The sequence below is a fragment of the Triticum dicoccoides genome, chromosome 3B (genome assembly GCF_002162155.2).
Source record: "Triticum dicoccoides isolate Atlit2015 ecotype Zavitan chromosome 3B, WEW_v2.0, whole genome shotgun sequence".
NCBI classification, from domain to species: domain Eukaryota; kingdom Viridiplantae; phylum Streptophyta; class Magnoliopsida; order Poales; family Poaceae; genus Triticum; species Triticum dicoccoides.
This window is the reverse complement of record NC_041385.1, coordinates 95,475,673-95,482,675: the sequence shown is the minus strand read 5'-3', so window position 1 is coordinate 95,482,675 and position 7,003 is coordinate 95,475,673. Positions and strand designations below refer to the sequence as shown.

Here is a 7,003-nt window from a genome sequence, read left to right as displayed (position 1 = left end):
GAGAATTTCCAGCAGTAGCACAACAACTCAATCCATCCATGGCGTCTTCGTCTTCCACCTCGCAGCACTCTAGGGCTCATGAACTTCCCCCACTGATTCCATGCTCATTGTGCGGTGTCAAGATACTCCTTGAGATCTAGGCCCAGGGATCGATTCGACAAATGCAGACTGAACCATGAAAGTAGATCTTGAAGTTCCACCCTTTGCATCATCAAATTCATACACTGACGATTTTGTAAAAAAAATAAAAAAAATAGGCCGGCAAGTGCAGATTCCAGGAGTGGCCGGTGTCATAACAAGTAAGTATCTTCCTAATCCACATGTCATGCGGGAAGAGATTAAACAAGCAAAAACCAAATAATCAAATAACACTTGTCAATGAAATTCAGAACCATTCAGAACAGAAACTATTTACCACTAGCATTAAAATTCAGAATCAGTTGAATTGTAGATGCACTAACCATTTACACAGCACTAACGATTGCAAAGAACTGAAAAAACAATCTTCCAGCCTTACAATCAGAAAGCTTACTACTGACTTATGATGGTATCGAGCGGTCCGCGAGATAATCGGAAAGGAACCTGCGGCAGTGCTGACACTCCTTCCTCTATCTTGACATTGCTAGTCCTCCACGGCAGTCCCGCAGCACTGCTCTCCTCGGCGATGCGTCATGTGAGAGAACGAGCTCGCCAAGCCCGTTCGAACCGTTGCCCTGTGTTTCTACCAAGAAATTTTGTTGCCAATCCCCTGTGTTGGATATACAATGGACGTCAGATAGAGCAAGTCACCTGATCGCTGTCCATCTGCATGATCTACTGTTCTCAGTTAGCAGCCCCCCCTGTGTACAAAAAGGAAAAACAGTTAAAATTAAGCAATTTCAGTACGTGGCTCCCGTGTCCTGTCCTAATCCTGAAATTTTCAGTTAAAAAGCACACACTTTTCAAAAGTATTTGCTAGCTGAATTTTCAATAAATAAGCATCCTGCTTGTACCAAAACACTGTCGTATTATGGCACAAATGAAGTTCATGTGGATGGATAAATTGTCGCACATTCTCATAGTTTGTACATATAACAGAAACTTGAATGATAATGGTAAATTCGGCATCATGCTCCTACCGCACCACTTACTTACTTACTTACGAAGCCTTTTATCCCAAACAAGTTGGGGTAGGCTAGATATGAAACCCTTTCACGAGGACTTCCCAGGAGGTCACCCATCCTAGTACTACTCTCGCCCAAATGGGTTTCATACCCAAAAGACTGGCTAGTTTTTACGTTGGCTCGCCAAGCCTATCACAACCCTTAGATATGAAACCCTTTCACGAGGACTTCCTAGGAGGTCACCCATCCTAGTACTATTCTCGCTCAAATGGGTTTCATACCTATGGGACTGGCTAGTTTTTACGTTGGCTCGCCAAGCCTATCACAACCCTCCTCCTTTACCCGGGCTTGGGACCGGCTATGCCTAGAAGACATAGGCGGAGTTATGCTCCTACCGCACCACATCTGAAATTTATGCGGCTGGTTGTCATACAGGTTGGACATATAACAGGAATCACACTGGAAAAAATTAAACTCTTTCGCTTTATCCCAATGGTCCATTCCAGCAAGACTGGAGAATACTCTCTTCAGCATGATTCCGTTCGCCATACTCCTACTTCTAAATCCCCCACCCACTGTAATTGTGTTCAGCCATTTTCAACTAACATCCTGAACTAACATCAACTAATTTTAAATTCAGTAGCTCAACAAGTTACAATGATCTCCATTTTCTGTCTCCTCACTGCCCCTTGCAAGAAAAGAAAAAACATGACAATGACGATTGCAGTCTAATACGTGCCATCAAAATGTAAGCGGCTCGTCCACCCGGCCATGCGTCTCTTACGGCTTTGTGCGATTAACTGACGCCGCAACGCCGCTCCCTATTTTTGGCTGATTGGCAGAATGTGCAGAGCTGGCTTCGGAAGCAGGCAGGTTGATCGATACGGAGAAAATACGCACCGCATGAGAGCTAACTCAAAACTAGACAAATCAATTTGTCTATTCTAGCTAGATGCGCACAGAAGCAAAACACACTCACGAGATTGGTTTCCAGCACAACCGGAGCGCAAACAAGCTTGTTTGTAGTTCCTCCTGCCACCCCTTCCTCCTCGGCTTCCTGCACAAACAAACTGAAACTTATTAGGACAGCCTCTGGCCACGGTGAACCATTTTTCACCTTCACGTCATGCAGCTGGTTGTCTCCACAGACAAGATTCCCGTTCAACCCTCAGTTCATATGTCGTCAAGATGCACTGCGAGAGTTCAGATTCAGTAGGCATGTTATCATCCTGCCGCTTCTTATCATTGCTGGACACTCACAGCGGCAGGACCTGCTGTTTTCCTTTGTTGGTTTCCTGCAATTACAAAGACCAATTCAAACATTAGCCATCCAACACAATTTTCCACAAAGTGATGTACATGTATTTCTCTGCATTTAGCCTACTCTTGCCGTACCTTATACCAAAGCTGTGCTCCAACAAGTACAGGTTGTAAATATCGTAGGCCTCACCGAGTGAGTCAAATGTTAGGCCAATGGCAGGGTCAACTACATGGTCGCCAAGTTTATCCGCATATCCCTATCCGGGCATGGCGTACTATCTGGAGCATGATTCCCTACTCTTAACCCTGCACAACACAGAAAATTCATTGAGTATTCTTGCAGACTAGAAAAATCTATTATGCAATGGGTTAACAATTATATACGCACTTATTTCAGACTGGTATACAAATATATTCATTTGAAATTATCTTGCCACACCTGCTCAATAGATCTTTCAGTTTTAAGAAATACAAATCATAAACAAACTATTCAACATTTTTCATATAAACCGTCATAACAAAAATTTTGGCAAGCGACCCTATTGATTCGGTACCCCGGCAAAAAAGAGATACCAAATTCTTACAAATTGCATACATCGTTTATTACGAGCTAAACTACACACTGGACCACACATTTTTTGCAAACAAAATCTGATTACCTTTTAGTATATGCCATGGCTTGTGGATCCATCTTGCGACTGTGCTGAGACTGCATCGCCACTATCAGCACGCTCTTAAATTACAACATCCTGGTCTGCAACCGGCGGCCCTTCAACACAACCGTGGTCAATGACATCCACGTTGTCCCCTGCACTCTCCGTGAAATCGGACACGCCGACGCCACCAGCAGCCACACTAGTTTCCTCGCCTCCCGGGCCATTGCTCCTAATCCGAAATCCACAAGAACAGCAACACGCGATCCACTAGCCGAAAAATCTTCCCATGACGACCACCCCCAACCAGCTCCATTAGCGCGCGCCGTGCTAGCCGCTTCTTCTGGGAAAATCGGCAGCCGAATCAGTCGAAACCCATAAGGTTGCTTCTCTTCCCCGAGCGGTGATACTGCAGAAATTTTTGCTGTGTATTTTGGAGAAATTTTACCTGTCGGCGTGAGAGACGGGAAGTCCATGGCCATGCAGCGCCCTAGCTGATCCCGGTCGCCGTTCGCGGCCTGCAGTATAGACGCACCGTGCGACCTCGCCACCGCTGGGGCCGCCGCCGCCCACACACTCTCGGGTTCTCTCTACCCGATCCCCTTTTCCTCAACAGGGCTCCGGTGGTGGGGGTCCCCCGGTGGTGACTGGGGTTGGGATGCATTCATTTGCACTGGCTGGTCTGTGGGTCCAAGTGACGAGACGGCGGGTCCATGTGAGGGAGAATGTATCCTGTGCAACGCCCCAACTCATGCACCAGGTGCGCCAATGGCCAACGAGCCGTCGGATTAAAAATGAAGGGACATAATCCATCTAGGATGTGGGCTGCTGGAACATTTACAAATTAGACCTTGTAGTGCTGCTGAATCATACAAAACACGCTTCCAAAGTCAGTCATGTTCTCCCTTTGACCTCTCTTTTACTGCTGAACCAGGAAGCGCGGGTCAGAAAAATTGCCCCATCGCCTATCTCAATCTCCCTCTCCAGCTCTCCTGTACTAGTCGACACATACCTTCCTATCACACTCTTTCTCTTTGTCTCTCTCCTTTTCTCTCCTGGGTGACCGTCATTGGCATCGAAGCAACAACACATGCACGCGGCCACCACAGCCGGAATCGTCCAAAGGTTGCTCGTTGTGCTGCGTATCTTTGTACATTATACTCGTATACACAAATGGAGTAAGAAATTATGTACAAGGTAATAAAATCACAAGGACAACCTAGTTTTACATTACATAATTATCATCTGCTAAAACAAAAGATCTATCTCTAGTTTAACATCCTCACTTGTATCTGCAACTGTTTATCTACACATACACTGCATTTTTTTTTACCGAAGCATTCACAGATAGATTGATCACCATGCAACTCCTGGTAAGTTGAAATAAATATCTTAAAATGCTAAAAAGGAGAAAATGGATGCAAGTAGAACATTACCTTGAATAGCAAACAAGTTTTGTTTAAAGATGAGCTTGCAACTGAACATTTGGAGAGGACCTGAAAAACACAAACAACGCCTATTTTCTGATGTACATTCAAAAGAAAAGGATAAAACAAAAGTGATCTGATTGGATAACAATTGTCTTTATACTGCCGAAAATTCAGTACTATTTGGTCTGGATTTCTGTACCAGAGGTTCTTACTACTAAAATCATGTTTGAGTGTCGATTAGAAGAATCTGTTCTCACTTGCGGGAACAGGTTAAAGCTTTTATTGTTCCTTTTCTATTAATTCTTTGTAAGCTGATATATGTTACAGGAAACGCAAACCACAAAGGAAAGAATCCTAATCTCAAATTCCTCTTCAGTAACCTGAAACTGTTATGTACCTAACAAAAGTGTGTGGTTCAGGTGAAGAACCATAAAATCAAATAGTGTTGGTCCTCATGATGAGTTTTCTTGAGCTGCAGGCAACGAAATGACTAAGCTAGGAACAAGCAGCACCCAAGACCCAACAAGGGTATTAATTTAGAGGATCGCTACAATGTACAATTAGTTTGGATTTCATAAAGTTCAGTTTGACACTTTCCATTTACATTTGTTTACAAATCAAGGATCAGAGAGCAGATCCCTTTGTTTATTTCTATTCGAACTGTTTGGGGGATACAAGTTACATTCTGCTTTTAAGGTTGGGATGCAAGAGCTCCAAAAATATGTTACAATATCCAGACTACATATTGATAGAGAGAGCGCTGGACCACGCTGGAACACCCTCAATGAGTCGCCGCGGGTTGATTGCAAAAAGAACTCGAGTGTGCATGGCCAATTCAGATGGTACGACAGCTGATAAAAATTTAATAGGCAGAAATTATCAATACAATCTAGAGAGAAAGAGAATACAACTAGGTTTGGGTAAAATTTTCTAAGCCAAAGTTCCAGCAGTACACAAGAGGGCGAGAAGAAAACAAGATACTATCGCTCCAGAGTACTAGGAAGTTGGAACTACAAGGCCCTTTCTGCAAATGTTCCAACAGCCCACATAGTAGATGCATCTTGTCCCTTCATTTTAATCCGACGGCTCATGGGCCATTGGCGCACCTGGTGCATGAGTTGAAGCGTTGCACAGGATACGTTCTCCCATGTGAGGAGTCCCCCTGGTCCAAGACGACACTCGCTAACCGCCGTCAACGGTGCCCCAAGCGGCCGTCCGCTTCGCTCGTCTGACACAGTACGTACAGGTAGCCTGCCACTGCGTATTCCTGATTTCTTCTGTCCCGTATAGCAAAAATAATAGTACACCTCACAGATCTCAACGCTCAGATGGACGACACAGATACCAGGATCACCTGGACCTGGGAGCCAAAACGCCACTCCCAGATTTGTCATTCAGTCATTGTAAATTTTTATATTGTTTTCTACAAACTTTATCAAATTTTATAATGTTTGACTTCAGTAAAAATTAATATGCCGAATAAACAAAAACGAAGCAGCACAACAAGTAATTAATAACTAGTAGTAAGGCGTCCCTTCCATTAAAAATATATTAGGGCATCTCCAACGGCGACCCGTAAATTTCCTCCCATATTCGTCTGCGGACATAGATTCGGGAGAATGTCATCCAATGCTAGTTGCACACATTGCAAACTCTTTTTCAAAAACCGGATGAAGTTCATGCGAACACAACTGGATTTCATACAAACATGACAGATTTCGTATAAACCGGACAAAAACGGTTATATTTTGGACATTTTTTTTTGAAACGGAGGCAAAAGTTTTGCCTCATCTCATTAATAAAGAAGAAGAGAATTGTCCGGTTAATTTAACGGAAAACCGGGCGAAAACCGTTACAACATGCGCACATAGGACATCCCGGGCGACCTGGCAACCCACACAAGAACGCACACACGCCGTCGAGGAGAAAAGCGTCGAGGTAGCAATCTGGTGTCATCGTCATCACACCTCCGCCAGGGCGACTCCGACTCCACCATCAACGACCATCGATGGAGCTCTCACCATAAACGAGCGTCGAGGCTTGCGCCGGACAGCGCCAAACAGTCCACCGCACGCGCCGAAGACCAGGCAGCTCCGACTCTGGCGATGAGCATTGCAGGGGGAAAGCGCTGGACCTGCGCCGAGCCAGCGCCGGAACCGACCACCCGTCTCGTGTCATCGTCACCGCGGAAGCACCTCTTCTGCAGCTCCGACTTCAGAAAGACAAGTGAGGCTCGGCAGCCCCTCGAACACGCCGGATGAGACCGACTACCAAAGCCCAGCAGCAGCCCAACTCCGCCTGAAGCCACCATCGTTGCCACACAAGAAGTTGCGCCACATCATCATTGCCGGACGCACACCTGCCGACCGCAATGCCGCGAGCGTCCAACCCATGGAGCGCGCAAACGGGATCCAAAGCTCTTCAAGACGACACCCCAAAGAAGGAAGCGACGATGTCGACGCTGTCGTCTGACCTGGCATGGCCTTAGGCTTTCACCCGAAAAGCTGGAACCGAGGGTGTGCAGGGGGTGGACTTTATGTGCATGTACGGTCGCGCA

At 45.6% G+C, this 7,003-nt stretch overlaps 1 long non-coding RNA gene across 1 annotated transcript; it reads right to left on the bottom strand.

Moving 5' to 3' along the window:
* Nucleotides 1–358: 358 nt before the first annotated feature.
* On the bottom strand, nt 359–3,659 carry LOC119274978. Its single transcript, XR_005135391.1, has 5 exons — nt 3,465–3,659; nt 3,023–3,359; nt 2,499–2,669; nt 2,083–2,398; nt 359–839 (listed from the first exon to the last, which is right to left on the bottom strand). It is a non-coding gene; the product is annotated as an uncharacterized LOC119274978 (long non-coding RNA).
* Nucleotides 3,660–7,003: the final 3,344 nt, after the last annotated feature.